Source organism: Ambystoma mexicanum, chromosome 10 (assembly GCF_040938575.1).
Source record: "Ambystoma mexicanum isolate Mex_15411 chromosome 10, UKY_AmexF1_1, whole genome shotgun sequence".
In the NCBI taxonomy this organism is placed as follows: domain Eukaryota; kingdom Metazoa; phylum Chordata; class Amphibia; order Caudata; family Ambystomatidae; genus Ambystoma; species Ambystoma mexicanum.
The window spans coordinates 653,190,510-653,205,938 of NC_090932.1; the positions used below are offsets into that span (position 1 = coordinate 653,190,510).

A 15,429-nucleotide genomic window follows, 5' to 3' on the forward strand; every position below is an offset into this window, starting at 1 on the left:
ATTTTGCAAATGTTCAAAAGCATACGCGGAACATACGACTCTCTAAAGGATGGTTGAAGTCAGCCAAAACGTATATTAAAATGTACTCAAGAAAAAAAACGATAAGCCTGCAGTCATATAACTCTGGCTTCAAAGGCAAAACATTTATGAAAGAAAACCAGCTTTCCATTGGCAGACAGAATCCAGCAGTGGCTTGGCAGTTGCAACAGCAACACATTTTCTCTCCTCATTTTTTCTCTCTCTGCTTAATGTCAACAGAAATAGAAGTGACTTTTAAAGAATAAACAGAGGTCTGACTTGTACCGCATTGGATAAAATGGACCAAACTCTAGAAGGACACAAACACACTCCTTATTACAAAATATGATTCCTCGTTGTCCATGCCACGTATTCTTACTTGTGGCCTTTTTGTGCCTATTTGATATAGTTGTTTTATAGCGTTAATGATGCACTGCAATGCATTTTCGATTTACTTACTATTGTCAACCAGATCATAGTGACTTAAAACGGTTTCAGAATTCAGACAGCTATTCTTAATGTAAAGACCATCCGAGTGGGGTGGTTTATGATTCAGAAAAAAACATAGCTCCAAGAGACGTCAAAAAGCCAAAGGATGTTTTTAGATTTCCTTAAAGAGAGTGTCTAATACTTCCATAATCATATTGTTCATTAAAATGTGTAAGCCCCATATCCCTCAGAGTCTTTTCCAGGATATTGCAGAGTATTCAACAACAATGTTGTCTAAGATCCTAGAGTCTGTAGTAGAGCATAACGAGAAAATACCACCCTGAGAAAGATGTAGTGCGGCTCATAGACAATCCTACGTAGAGTACAGAGGGTTCCAAATTTGATTCAGAGATCTCTGGTCTGAGGATATTTATTCTTGCTTCATAAACCAGACACACCCCTGAGGTCTGAACTCTTTGCCATTATCATCTCTAGCTGCAAAACAAGGTAAAGACTAATGCAATAGAAGATTCTTGAAACAATGTTGATACCGTTAGCAATTACTCTTGGTAAGAAGTCAATTACAGACAAATCCTCCAGACCCCTTCAGAGCAACTTGAGATAGTGGAACCAGGCCTTAATAATGCATTGACCTGGGGTCCAAATGATAAGTGTTGATTAAACAAATAATCCTAGGTTCTTCCCTGCTGTCGAAAGGTGGAGACACAGTCTAGCGGCAGAGAGTTGAAAGTTAGGAGTACAAATATGTTCTCTCAATGCTATCATGCCTATCTCACTATTCTCACTATTGGTTTTTCAGATATGCATATCTCATCCAGATACTTGTCGCAGTTAGGCACGAGTGGAAACCCATAAAAGTAGCTTTCTGTTTAGTGTGTGTGTGCTTGTGTAAGGGGTTGGATAGGACCACACAGACCTGCACACACAGAAATGTATGTTTCTATCAAATGTTTTGTGCTATACTTTGCTGTGTCTGACAGGAACATAATACATGGGACCTGGTGGGATTAGAACCACTTTACACTTTTATTAAGCATGCATTTTTGAGGAAGGTGGGTAATGGAGCCAGCAGTCTTTCACCATAAATCTGAACTCTAAAATGAAGCTCTGATATCCCTTATAAAGGCAGTAGGAAAGTATGATCAAAGGCTTTGCCCATAGGCAAAAGGGTTAAGTCTGTTTGGCCCTATATTTGTACTGTGTGTAGAAACTATATATAGGATGCACATACCTTCCCTGCCTGTCCCCCAACTTCATGATTACATGTGACATTGTGTTGATTATTCTAGTGGGACCAGCAAATGATGGTGAAAGACCTGTGCACAGTCGGTATCGTTCACACTCATTCCAATCCGTCTTCACATAGAGCAGAGACAGATTAGAAAGTTACAACTTCTGTGTCCTGACTGGCACAGAAACCTGGGACTGCCATTTCTTTGTGCCTTTCACCACGTTAACTCAGTCAAGAGAAATGCACACATTGTTAGAAATGAATTAATCGTAATTGAATGTAATATTCATGTGCATTTTGGGTGGTTTCACACTGAAATGTCATGCAGCTGATGTACATAATAACTCCAAATGTTCTATTAATAAATGTATTTAGCTACAACAACAGGGCTTCTGTATTTATGCAGCTATGTTGCATGAATAATATAGGAAACCCTGTACTTGTATTTTAGTGTACTGCAAGGAAATGATGGAAAGGGTATTCATTATAAATCACATGAGAGGTTTAGTATATTTATGAACAGAACAATTTATAATTTGAGTGTTATTGTAAATATAGACAGGGTAAATATTGCAATTCTGCACCATAAGATAGCGAATCTGATATAGCTTTTATGTGCTATGAACCTAAAACTGCAAATGTTATTTTACCTAAAGTGTATCTTAATGCAGAGTGCTGCCCTCTTGAGAGAAGGAGTGTGTGGGCCCTATTACCATCATTGTGAGCTGCACATATGTGGTAATGCACACAGCTGTATGTCACCAAAATAAAGGCCTGTGTATCAAATACAAAAAAGTCAAAATGCATTCCAAACTGAAGATTTCCATGGGCCTATGTTTTAAGAGTATAGGCATGTCAATAGGTTCAGGGTCTGGTAGGATCAGTAAAGTGCATTTTTATGAGAGGTGGCCTCAAACAGACCCACAACTGTAACACTGGCAGAGCAATCTGTTCCATTAAAGCATCTCATTTAAAGTATCTCTTTGTTTCACAGAATATCCTTCTAAGCAGATGGATTCAGCTGATAAAAATGGGTCAACACACACACAAACACACTCACACGCACACAAACACACAGAACTGAAGCTGGATGTTATACTAGTGTGTTGCACATAAACAATGTGCTTCAAAATGACAAATGAGAAATACATTATTGGCACTATTTTTTGAACCCTTTGTCTGATTTGAAACTCAGAGATAAAACAGAATTCTGGAGAACAGGGAAAATAACATGCAAACAAAAAGGATATTTCAAAATGTATGAATTAGTAATACTATCACATATTTTAATAATTCTGTTATGCTTGCAGTCACAAACACAAAAAGCATGTCTCTAAATTCAGTTCTTGTGAGTTATCATTTTTATTGTAAGGCACAGAAATATGTCAGTGTAATTTTATTTTGTCATTCTTTGGAGGGCAAGCTTATAGGTGACACATCCCTGTTTGACAAAGATACTTGAATGGGTCAATCGAACCAAAGAGGCGGATCCTAGTGGGTACGAGCAAGTGTAGGGTACCTAACACAGTCTATGCCAAATCCAAATTTGGCATGTAAAGGAATGCTTCATGGGTGAAGTTTGCTTGGTATTTAAACTCAAAGTCATAGGCAGAGAGGAGGGTTTTTGGGAAAGGGGCAAAGGAAGCAGAGGCTGCCCAACAGAATAAACGCAGATTGGGATTCTAACTGGAAGTAGCTGATGGAAATGTTCCTTAAGAGGGACTTTTCCAGAGGAAACGGAATGCAGATGCCTTTCCGAAGACAGAACCAAGTTGCCAGAAAGGGATTTTGGGAGCAGGTGGACAGACTGAAAGGAATAACTTGTCTGGTGGAGCCGCCTAGAGATGGTTGATGCCCCTACCTTTCCTTGCGTGTTGAAAGTCAAACCAGAAGTGAGAAAAATAATCCCAGAGCATTTAAATAAATGACCCAATAATTATTTAATTCCAAGATATTAATTTAAAGTGTTTTGGGGGAATCCTGTTCATTACCAATGTCACTGAATGGGAGAATATAGCACAAGGCATACACACTTTGAGATTGATAATTAAATTGAAACACTATGTATTTTTACATTCATAAGGCTTTTCTTCAGCAATGTTGGATTCCTGGATGCATTATACAGCCAAAGTTGAAATGTGAAATTACCAGCATTTGTGACTTGTGTCTGCCCTAGTCGATAAAATAATTGAAATATATTCCTTAATGAGCATTTTCAACTCGGGTGTTGAAGGGGGGCATGACACCTAGTGAATAGTGAGGGTGATAGGAGTTACTGCCCCAGCATTCTGAAAAGAAATAGAATTCCTGAACTCAAGCTTTTAGAATAATTATAACTAAGTAAACCACACAAAAATGCTTGTATTTAGACCCAAACTATAATATAAACATGTCCAGCATTTTAGAGTTGAATCAGCCCTAGAAGAGGAAAGTCACATTTTATCTACTATTTTTCTCTGGTGCCAATACTTATCGATTGTTTCAGAGATAACTTAGTGAATTATTTTGTTTCAAACTTTATTCTAAGAATGTTTTTTTCCTTTTTCATCAAACAGCTGATGTCAATGTGTATATTTATTTTGGAGTGGATATTACTGTTTTGTCTAGAATAGTCATTCGTATTTGCTTTTATACATATGGATGTGGTGTGTCTTGTGAGCATAGGCGTGTGAGACAATATCAGACAGGTTGTATACATCTGCTTTCTCTATTTATAAATACAGGTTTTCTGTAGACAGTCTGCCTGTATTTATATGGAATATTGTCAGTAAGTCAATAACTTTATTTTGGCCATGAGGCCATAAAAGTACATTTTACCACATACAAATGAATAAAACAATAATGAACATACATACTTCCAAGGTGCAAAACAACCAATTATTAAGTTATGCGGTCCCCCCCCCCATTAATCAACAGTCTCATAGCCCCACTAACTTCTCTTCGACTTAGCCAGGAATACAGGTGGAATTGTTCTGGTGGGGTTATCCAAGGTCCTCTTCCCCAACCGCACTGCATTGGCACCAGAAAGCACGGGAAAGTATGATCTAGTTTCAAGAGGGCAGACATTCTTGTGCACATAGTTAGGTCTAACTGCGATTGCGGGGGTGGTACTTCATAACAAAACCCAAGATCCTGTTCAATATCCTCCGCTCCCTAAAGTTAATCCGGATAAAGTCAAGAGCACTCGCCCCAGGGGAAAAAAGTCTAGTGCAATTTAAAATGTCCTCATGGCTTACAAATAAGGAGCCACAAACTATGTAGATGTAGTAGAGGCTTTTGTTGGTAAGTGCTTCCCAGGTTTCAAAGTGGTCAGGGGCAAACTTGGGGACCTTGTATAAGAATGCTACCCCCAAATGACCGCTGTAGCCCTTTCTATTTGTCACACCCTGCCCATACTGTGATCCACGGGCCCTGGGGTGTGCACCATGGGGGGCATAGTTAGGTACCACATAACCTTTCTCGCTAACTAGTTTGTCAGCCACTGGTTTGGCACTAGAAACACCAGCTACCCGCTGACAAGACATCAGTGGGGGGCGTTGTTCTACATGAAACAATGGTCTACTGGTGGGGGTAGAGGGGCTTAGATGGATTTGTGCCTGGCGCTCCATAACCATCTGTGCACTGTTACTACCTGTTCTCTCTATAGATTCACTTCCGGGCCCCACCCTACCGAATCAGTACTAGTCATGTTTATAATATTATGGGGATCTATCTCCACTGGTGGTTTCGGAGGCTATATGCCATCATCTCGTCTAGCATGTGGCTCCCTTGTAGCAACCCCCTTTCCATGAGCATCTAGGAGAGCTACAAGTAGCCTCTTTAGGTCTGCTAACTCTGTCAGAACCAGTTTTGTGGCACACTATCTTCACAATTTGGGGCTGTGCAGTCCTTGATTAAAATGTGTTCGTCTTTCCCCACACCAGGTATAATACAGGGGATGGCAATTGGGATTATTGTATGGTCACTCCCTGCACCCCCCCAGAAACCCCCTGTGCATTCATTATCTACACCTTGGGCAACAGGCAAGCCCCTAGGCAAGCTCTCAGGCATTGGAAGCCCACTGCCTGTCCATGGGGGTATGTGGTACCCGGAGCACAAAGCTGCTAATGTCAACCCCATTGCTAGCAATTACGTGTAAGTTATCATTGACCTCTTTATCCTTGGCTTTATCTTTGACACTCCACACCTCCTGGTTGGCATCCAAGAACAGGTTAATTTCCTTTATCAGCATATAGGCGTTCCCCGTGAGTCTTATGGGGCTATGGGACTGTGTATTTTTCTTTTCCGTGCCAGGTGGGAAAGGTTTCGGTGGGATTTGCTGCCCAACAATCAAGATTTTCCGTTTGGTAATACAGGGCGGGAGAGGGGTGCTGGTGTGTGTTATTCGGGGGTTCACATTGGGAATAGCAGTCATGGCAGCAAGAGTGTCTGGGGGAGTAACACAAAGCATAAGCCCAGTCCGGCGTCTACTGGTGACTCGCTCGACACACAGATTCCACCTTGCTTCTGCCTCAGTTCTGCCTTGTCCTGTTCCCCAATCTTAGAATTCCGTCCTCGATGTGGTGTGCTGACCACCCCCTTAGCGTTCCAGGTCCTGGGCCTTTGAAAAAGGTGGACCAGGCTTCAGCCCAGTACATTTCTGCAGGCCCCCTGCGGCAATGGAGTAGTCTGGTGCGCCCAACACCTTGCATCCAGCGGCTAAGGTCCCAAAGATCAGTCAATCCCCCCTCACAAAGCACCCGCACCCTTACAGAAACAACAAAGCAGAATCAGAACTGCCCTCCAGTTTTGGCACAAAACAGACTGCAAACGTGCTGAAGTGGATCGTGGGAGCAAACGTAAATAAAATAGAAGCTGCCCCGTTTATCAAACTTAATTGCAGGACTTCCAATAACAAGTTTCAATAACGAGTTGATAGGGCTCCAATTTGCAATCCACAAGGTCCACTAGATATTGCCAGACAAGTCTCCCTGCCAGTATCAGTGTCCAACAGGTCAGGGCACCTAGTGCTACCAACAGCGTCCCAGCAAGGAACAGCAGGGAACAGCCTGCCCCACTTACCGCCCCCCTCCGCTGTCCAGCAAAGACATTTAAAACATCATCAGCTGCATCAGATGTTTGTGCTGGACTGGGCTCCACCTCTGTCTCCCAGGGAACAGCCAGCCCCACTTGCTGCCCCGCTCTGCTGTGAAATATTGTGGGTAACTTCCACAGCATCAATCGTTAGGAAACTACCTTTAACTTCCAGTTGGATCATGTTAAATAAAACAGAATATTTAGATTACAAATAGCCTGTTTCTTGTCCCAGAGTATGAGGTGGCATTGTCGTACCATGGTGTATTATCTCAGTTCTTTTTTAATAAAAGAAGTCAAATATTATAAATGTCAGTATATTCCATAGATGAAAGTGATGGCAGCATGGTGGAGATCAGCAATGGCAGCAGCCATAATAAACGGGTCAGCCATCATGGCCCATTGATTTCTGGGGACTATGCTCCGCTGATCCTCGCATGAGGTTTTCCCTTCTTGTGCGGAAACTACATGCAGGAATTCAGGTTTGGAGTTCTGGCTTGGGGCACTGCATAGGACTCCTGCACAATGCTTTGCATTCTCACCACCAGCACTAGAATAAGGGCAAACTAGAAGTAGGCACATACCCCTTTTCTTCTGGTGTCCATCATTTTTGCAGTGAAAGTTTATGCAGCTGTAGAAAGTGGTAGCTTTCTCATAAGTCTACAGAAGCCCGTGGACCCCTAAATAATCAGGGCACCATGTCCAAACACTATGGAAAATTGATACTACAGATAGTCACCTGCACAGTATCACAGTTAATCCTTTTTATCAAGGCTGCTGCTGCCTGAATGACTAAATCTCTGCAAACATCACACGTGTGTGCTTTTCTGTAACTCCAACATATATGTTCACGGTGCACTTTTCATCATGTGTGCTGCAGAATTATTGTAGGCCTTAATTCCAGCTAGTTTGTTCGTAGCTGTAACATGGAATTGCATAGTTACACCATCTTTGTAAGTAAAACTGCATTTTTGCACAAACTACTTACTTTTCAAATCTGAGGTCTTGGAGCCACGCTAGAGAAATAATGCATCTCTGCAAGTGCAATTAGCACTAGGGTGGAAATTGCCCAAGTGCAAAACATATTGTATCAAGCATTATTGCACCAGGGTAAAGGTCTAGGACTTTGGCAAACATTGCATTGTAAGAATGTTCGTTCGTACAAGGACAATTGTTGCCCTAGTGCGAATTGAACCAGCACCAATGCAACATTTGTGTAATACCTCTCTTGATTGTACTGATTCCTTCTAATTATAGAATTGCTTAATGAGATAAGGATTATTGATATACGTGTTTGTCTGGATTTGGTTGATTTTGCCTTTATAGATACAGCTATATCTTGGATTTTACATGTGGCATTCACATGTAGGCTTCTTTAAGGATTTAGTCAATTTCCATAGCAGCTACAAGCATTCTAATGAAGCCCAATGGAGGAGTTCTTTAAAGCTACATTTTTGTGGGCAAACAAACAATCCATCTGCTATACTGTGCTTAAGCAGATTTAATAAGATGTCAGAACGAATGGAGAGACGTGTAATCCAGCAAGGGGTCTCCTGGGCATAATCCTGTAATTGTTGAGCTTGATGATTGCCCGCACTTGCCCCCCACTCCCATAATTGTTAAGAAAGTTTTCTCTTTTAGGCAACTTTCCCTCTATATTCTATGTACTCCAAACGTGTTGCTTTTGTTTTACACCTTATCCTGACTTTTTGCTCATCTGTTATGGGAATACTGACTAGCCTTTCAGACTGGGAAACTATGTTTCCCTTTTGTCTTTCGTCATGTGTGGTATTTATGTGTCATGTTTGTGATTCTGCATAAAGAGGTCAGGGAGTGCCTCTACCGGCATAAACACAGCCCGTTGACCTGTTCTTGGGTGGATGGCCCCTAGGAGAGTCTCAACCCCGCTTTAGCTCGCTGTGTTTTTCAGAGGAGAAATGCTAGGCAAATCTCCTCTGAACAAGAGTACCAACAGCAACCCCAGACATGTGTTTTGGCCTAGTCGGGCCTCATCAGTGAGGTGGAGCTGTGCCTCTCTGAGCACAGTGAGCAAGGGGTCCACGTCTGGATTACCCTGGTAATTTAGGGTGAGTACCCAAAGTACCCACAAATATGCATAAAGAGGTCTGGGAGTCCACTCTACCGGCACAAACACAGCCCATTGACCTGTTCCTCGGTGGATGGACCCCAGGAGAGTCTCAACCATGCTTTAGCTCACTGTGCTTTTCACAGAGGATACATTTCCATAGGCATATCAGTCTTTGTACCACCCAAAGGTAGTCCAGCACTGAAAACAACAAAAGTGTTTGTGATTCTGTTTGCTTTTATGGCTTTGTACCGAAAATAAAGCATTACTTAACTTGTCTTGAATTCCATATATTGCATATCTGGATGATATAGCAGTCTTCAACCCCCCTCACTTGGGAGGAACATGTTAGACACCTAGAGGTTGTGTTAGAGGCTCGTCAGAAGGCCCGCCTGACCATAAAGGCTTCCAAGTACCAGATTTATCAGGGTTCAGTGGTCTACCTTGGGCATGAGGTTGGTGGGTGCAAGAGTCAGCCTCTTCCCAGGAAAGTACAGGCTGTACAAGACTGTCCAACCCCCACTACCTAAACCCAGGTAGCTTTCCTGGGCCTCACTGGGCATTACAGGAACTTTATGGCAGACAATGACATCATTGCTGCCCCTCTAACGGCCCTCACCCATCCAAAGAAACCTAAGAATGGTTCTTGGCCTGAGGAGTGTGAGAGGCCTTCTAAGGCCTGAAGTATTCCCTTTGTCAGGCCCCTGTTCTCAGGGCACCTGCTTATCAGAGGCCTTTCATAGTGCAGGCAGATGTCTCTGACACTGGAATAGGAGCAGTACTATCACAGATAGGTGACAAAGGCAGGGAACATCCTATATGTTTCATCAGTCGCCAGCTTAAGGACAGGGAGCTCAGGTGGTCTACCGTGGAGAGGGAGTGTTTTTCCATTGTTTGAGCCTTTCGAAATTGAGACCCTACTTCTTTGGGACTCACTTCACTGTGCAGACTGACCATAGGCCCTTAAAGTGGTTGATGGACAAAGAGGGAGAAAATCCTAAATTGCTCAGGTGGTCCATAAATCCTCAAGGCTTTAACTTCACCATTGAGCATAGGCCAGGTGCTCAACATTGCAATGCTGATGGTCTGTCCAGAATATATAACCAACTGGAACAGGAAACCCATACTGGGGTGGATTAGATTCCCCCTGTCCCTAATCTGGGGGCAAGTGTTAGGAAAGTTTTCTATTTTAGGAAATGTTCCCTCCATATTCTATGGACCTCCAAACTTTTTGCATGTGTTTTACACCTTGTCCCGACTTTATGCAGAGAAGTGAAACCTTCAGCTCCACTTCACTGGCCTTTTGATAATTTGTTATGGAGAAACTTACTAGTCCTTCAGACTGTCAGTATTGGGAAACTGTGTTTCCCTCTTGTCTTTTTACATGTTATGTTTGGGTAACTTTTTCATATTGCACACAGCATCTTTCAATGCAGTGCAATGGGTATACTTTTGTATCATCCTAGACTTACACCAAAGGGATTGTTGGTTACTTGTAAATGCGCCTAAAGACAAGCTGATGGCAGCAGTTACATTTTTACAATTCTTTCTATATTTTTAGTTGGCACATTCGCATTTACCGTGTTTCGCTACTAGCAGTGGCTAGTGTCCCAATATAGCCGTGCCACAAGATTGTTTGCTTGTTCTTTGGCCATTTTGCTCTTCTCAAGTCAGGTATGTCATTTTATGGCCATGCATTTGCTTGGGAAAGCAGTGGTTTTCACAGGCTAGTGCATGCCATGTGTTTTTGGACAAAGGAAGTGGTCTGAGGCTGTCTGGTCCAATCCACATACTGTGCCAGTATGTCTGGTGTACATGCATGAGTCAGCCTCACAGTGGTCCCTGCTTGGACCACTACTGCTGGTGTGCATGAGTGGTGCAGATCCTTGCTATTGGGGGATTGAGTTTGATTACTCACCTGGCTTTAGGATAGGAAGAGGAGTGCTGCAGCCATTCCAGCTGATCAGAAGAGGAGCTAAGTATCCTTTGTAACTGTGCAGATGACGGAAGACCAGAGGACACATTCTTGCTGGTGTCCCGGTGAACCGCTGCTGGTCTACCTGTTCTCAGAAGACCCTTGCTGGTGCTTTGACCATTTGGACTGGTGGGACCAACCAGTGTCAATGCCTTCTCACTATCCTGCAGCCTGGAGCCTTCGGAAGTGGGTCTGGGTCACCCAGTGGACTGTCCAGCTCAGTTTCTGGCTATGGTGCCAGAAGCATTGCCGTTCCACATTTCTGCATGGACTTCAGTGGTCTCCAGGTAGTCCTACAAGTCACCAAGCTTCAGCATCACTGCATTGCTGGTTCCTGTTCTGGACGGCTTCCTTTGTTTGCGACAGGTGAGACACCTGCTGTCGCTCGTGTGCGGTGACTGTTGGGGGAACCAGCCTTCCCCCATCTGGGAGAGATTCCCAAAGAGTCCTGCATCAGTGCCTGCTGCATTTCCTCGCTGGAAAGGGTTTCACTCAGCTCCTGGACCCGACCAGAAAATTAATTGTACCCTCAGCTCCATCTTCTACTGGATCCAACGTTGGGGAAAACCTACCTCCAGCTACCACCATTCGACCAGCCAAGTCCTTTGGGAAATTCGGAGTACGGGTGGTGAGTAGTCGCAATACTTACCAGTGCCCCTATCTCCTACATTATAAAGTTTGTGAAGAATTTTAATTTATATTCCAATCAATTTCCTTTTAAACGTTTATTGAAAAGCTGCTCTTGAAGCTAGGAAAAGTATTTTACTTAACTGAAAATCCTGTTGAACCACTTCTGGAACAATCTTCACACCCACAGGAACATTTCCCAACTTTGTGAACTTTTGGGCACAAGGTCCCATTCAACTTAGGGTTGGACTCATAAAGTTAGGTCTTCTATTCCAGTGGACTGGTTATACAATTGCCTAACTACTTTCCTTTCCTTTCATATTTAATGGTGAAATGTATTCACTAACTGTGACTGTAAATATTTGTTATATTTAGAGTTTTGTGTGATAATATTAACTTCTTAATTCATTTTCATAGTCTGTTTGTGGGCCTATAATAAATAGAGCAATACCTGTCTAAGTAGAATCATTGTGTATTTCACTGTGTGTACTCATTGTGGACCCCTGACCCCACTAGCCTCTCCTAATATGTAGCCTTGATGACTCTTCCACGCTTAACCTGATTGGTTTGGCCAAACTCCCAGGGTTCCCCTGTTAACTATAACTAGGTTGGCCTCCTAAAATCTGTTCACCAGGCCAGATTTTAGAAATCCACATTAATATTAATCATGCCACTTTCCACTATTGTGTCAACTCCCATGTCTCTCTCAGTTTGCTTCCATTTGCAAATCAGCATAATGTGACAAAGGAAAGGACACTTTCACCCTTCTAACTGGATCTTTCGGTCCTTCAAAGCTGACTAACGTGAGGGACTCTAGTTAAGCAAGTGGGCCACTTTAAGATCATCAGAAATCTTTCATACTAAACACTGCATCCCATACTAACCACTGCATCCCCTTTGCCCTTCAACATCTAAACTACTGGATAATATCTGACAGACTGGGAGGAAAAATGGTGGAGCCGATCCTCCCGAACAGCATAATTGCAACAGGCCCAAGAGGGGGGGGGACTTCAACAGCCTTTCAGAGACTGGCGCCCAACAGACAAATTAAAGAGTATCACTATTTGGCCTTCTCCTATGATTACCTGACCAGTTATTCAGACCTTGAGGCTGCATACTCCCCTGTATAAACTGGCCCAATCCCCTTAATGCTGCATGCAGCCACTCGCCCAGGCAGGTGAACTATTCTGTATGCTGCATGGAGGAAGTACGGGGATTATTGAAAGAAAGCAGCTACCAGGAGCAGATGCTATAAGGCTTCGGCCCCATCCCTGACCCTGACCCCTATAGGAAGAATGGCATCAGTACTACTCGACAGAAGAATAGTCTGTAGTTACTTCTACTGAATTCTGTGGATTGTATTAAAATCGTCACCCCTCAACCTCGAGAAATAGGGTCCAGCCTTGTATAGCTCCTTGAAGACTTAGGTGAATTCCCATAGCCAGGGAGCTTCATCGCTAGGATTTTAGAGGCAAGGTAGCTGTTTATTTGCAGTTACTTTTCTTCCTGGAGAAATGCACTTTGATTTTGGCATCCCTCCCAATGTCTTACTACTGTGAAGATAAATGGAAACCAAAGTATTTATCTAAAGTACACTGGTTCCGGTGTGCTGTTCTTTAATAATCATAATCTCATTAAATAGTACCCAAAGTGTTTTTACAGAATTAAGTAACATTGGGATATGATATGATATCATTGCAGAGCCCAAGGAGGATATATTTGATATTGGGTATTCTGTGAAGGCCATAGGTAGTTAATAAAGAAGGGGAGATGAGATCAAGTTTAAAGGAGTCATTTGTATGCCCTTAGAAATAGTGCAAATGTAATACCATATACACCTGAATTTTTCAAACTGCATAGTCGGACTCTATTAGTGCAGTGAGGAAGGAAGCGATACCTTTACCTATCAATACAATTCTAAAACCTTTCTTCCAGGTTGGGTGAGAGAATTTGCATTTTTTGTGTTTTGGATTAGTAATATAGTTTCCCTAAACCAAAACCTGAAGAATTCCAATGCAGATTATTGTAAACCTATTTTAAACTGCACACACGTTAGCAGTCCACAACACTGGATCTACATAGTAAATGTGAATCATGCTGCAGTTCTCTAATTCTATAAACTGTTGGTGTTACTGGGCAAAGCAACATTTGTTTCATTTGTAAATGTGACTTTATGTGAAATTTAGAGACTCTTTGCGAAGTCAAGGATTTTGATATACCGACCAACAAACTGTAGAAGTCCATCTAGAATATCTAGTGTTATTGAGAATTTAAAATAGGTACAGAATTGATCATGGAAATTAATGAATGCGTGTAAGAAATAGTGAGATTCATGTAGACTGGGTTAATTCTGTTTTTTTCTAGACGCGCGGCCTGTTATTGTATAACAACGTGGTGACCTCCCCAGCATAAAAATCTGGGGACCACCTTTAATTCCTCTATTGAAATAAAGATGTGTTTTGGGCAAGCCAACTGTTTTTTGCCCAGAATAGTGGGGTTGGACTATATATTAGGAGGCATGATATCATCGTACCCATTTAATGAGCAGCCAAACTATTAACAAATGAATTCCAATATATCTTACACTACATTGGGAGTCAAATGTATGAGTCTTTCCTCACACAAATACTGACACTCATTACTCTGGGCCAAAGTTATACTAATGAGAGAAAAAGTATTGATAGGCAGTTCACTGCTACCACTTCGAACTGTGAAATTTTGCAACAATGATTCTCAGCAGGAAAACATTTTGAGCGTACTACTTTAATTGGACCTTGAGAGGTGTTTAAGAAACTTGTGCTAAGTTCGTAAAGCTAATTAGAAAGGGTTTGGAAAAGGTTTAAACACTTTCTTGGGATACATTATTACTTTACATGTTTGATTCATGTGTCCCTGACAGGTCCCCTGAGGTCATGGGCAGCCAGGAAAATTGGATAAATTATTTTTATTTTTTGTAATAAACCTGGAACACAAGGGGAGTGTGATTTGCAAACCAATGGTACTTTATTTCCATATTGTGATTTAGTCTGAATATAGTGTGTGTTTAGGTTTTCCTGGCATGCCGTTGAAGAGTTGACTATCCCGCCTAACCTTTTGCGAGTTTACCCTTAGACCGCTAAAGAACTTGTCTGCGGTCTCAGACCTGGGAACAACTTTGATGCTTTAAAACACAAGTACAAAAAAATCTAATCTTAATTTAACTAATAGCAAACAAATGGATTAACACTCAGATCAAATTAAATCAAGCTGAGGAGCGAGCTCTGACAGCCTATCAACCTAGCTTGATAAGAATGAGCTACAGGTTCTGTTCAGAGTTATGCCCATTTTCTGTCTGGGGCATGGATGTCCACCCTACTGCAGGAGTTATGAAGGAGTTCCAGTTACAAAATTGCACCCACAACACACTATTGTGCTTGCTGGATGCAAGGTCAGTCACTTCAATAGAGTACAATTATTGCATGAGTGGGGGATTCTTGCCGCTTCCATTAAAGAAGGTAAGAGAAGATGCAGCACTCAAACTCCCTGAGAACCTTTTGTAGGTTTGAATCTAAAGTGCCTACAAGGAACCCACCACTGATAGCGTGAGGTCATGTGTAACTCCCCAGCACTCATTAACTTGTTCCCATTTTAGGCCAAGCACTGACCAGGGGCATCATTTGCTAAAAGCATGAGCCACTTATGCACTATACATTATTATTAGTCACTGCTACCTGCCTACTGTCATACATATCAGGATGTCCTGTCCCTATCTATATTCCAATTTGACCCCTTTTTAGCTTTTCTGCTTTAAAACAAAGTGTTGGCTCGTGGATAATATCCTGTTGAATAGCACAGATAATTAAGCAATGAGATCATTACGCTTCCTGCAATCACATGCTGCACAGGTTGTTAAATTGGCTACTATTCGTCTGGATACTAATGACACAGACTATTATGACACTTACAAGTGGGAGGACACTGCTATCAAGT

General features: G+C 42.2%; 1 protein-coding gene across 2 annotated transcripts in view; it reads left to right on the plus strand.

The window, feature by feature from the left end:
- The window catches only part of PLOD2 (procollagen-lysine,2-oxoglutarate 5-dioxygenase 2), a 517,076-nt gene that overhangs the window by 476,011 nt on the left and 25,636 nt on the right, over window positions 1-15,429 (plus strand). The window lies entirely within an intron of this gene.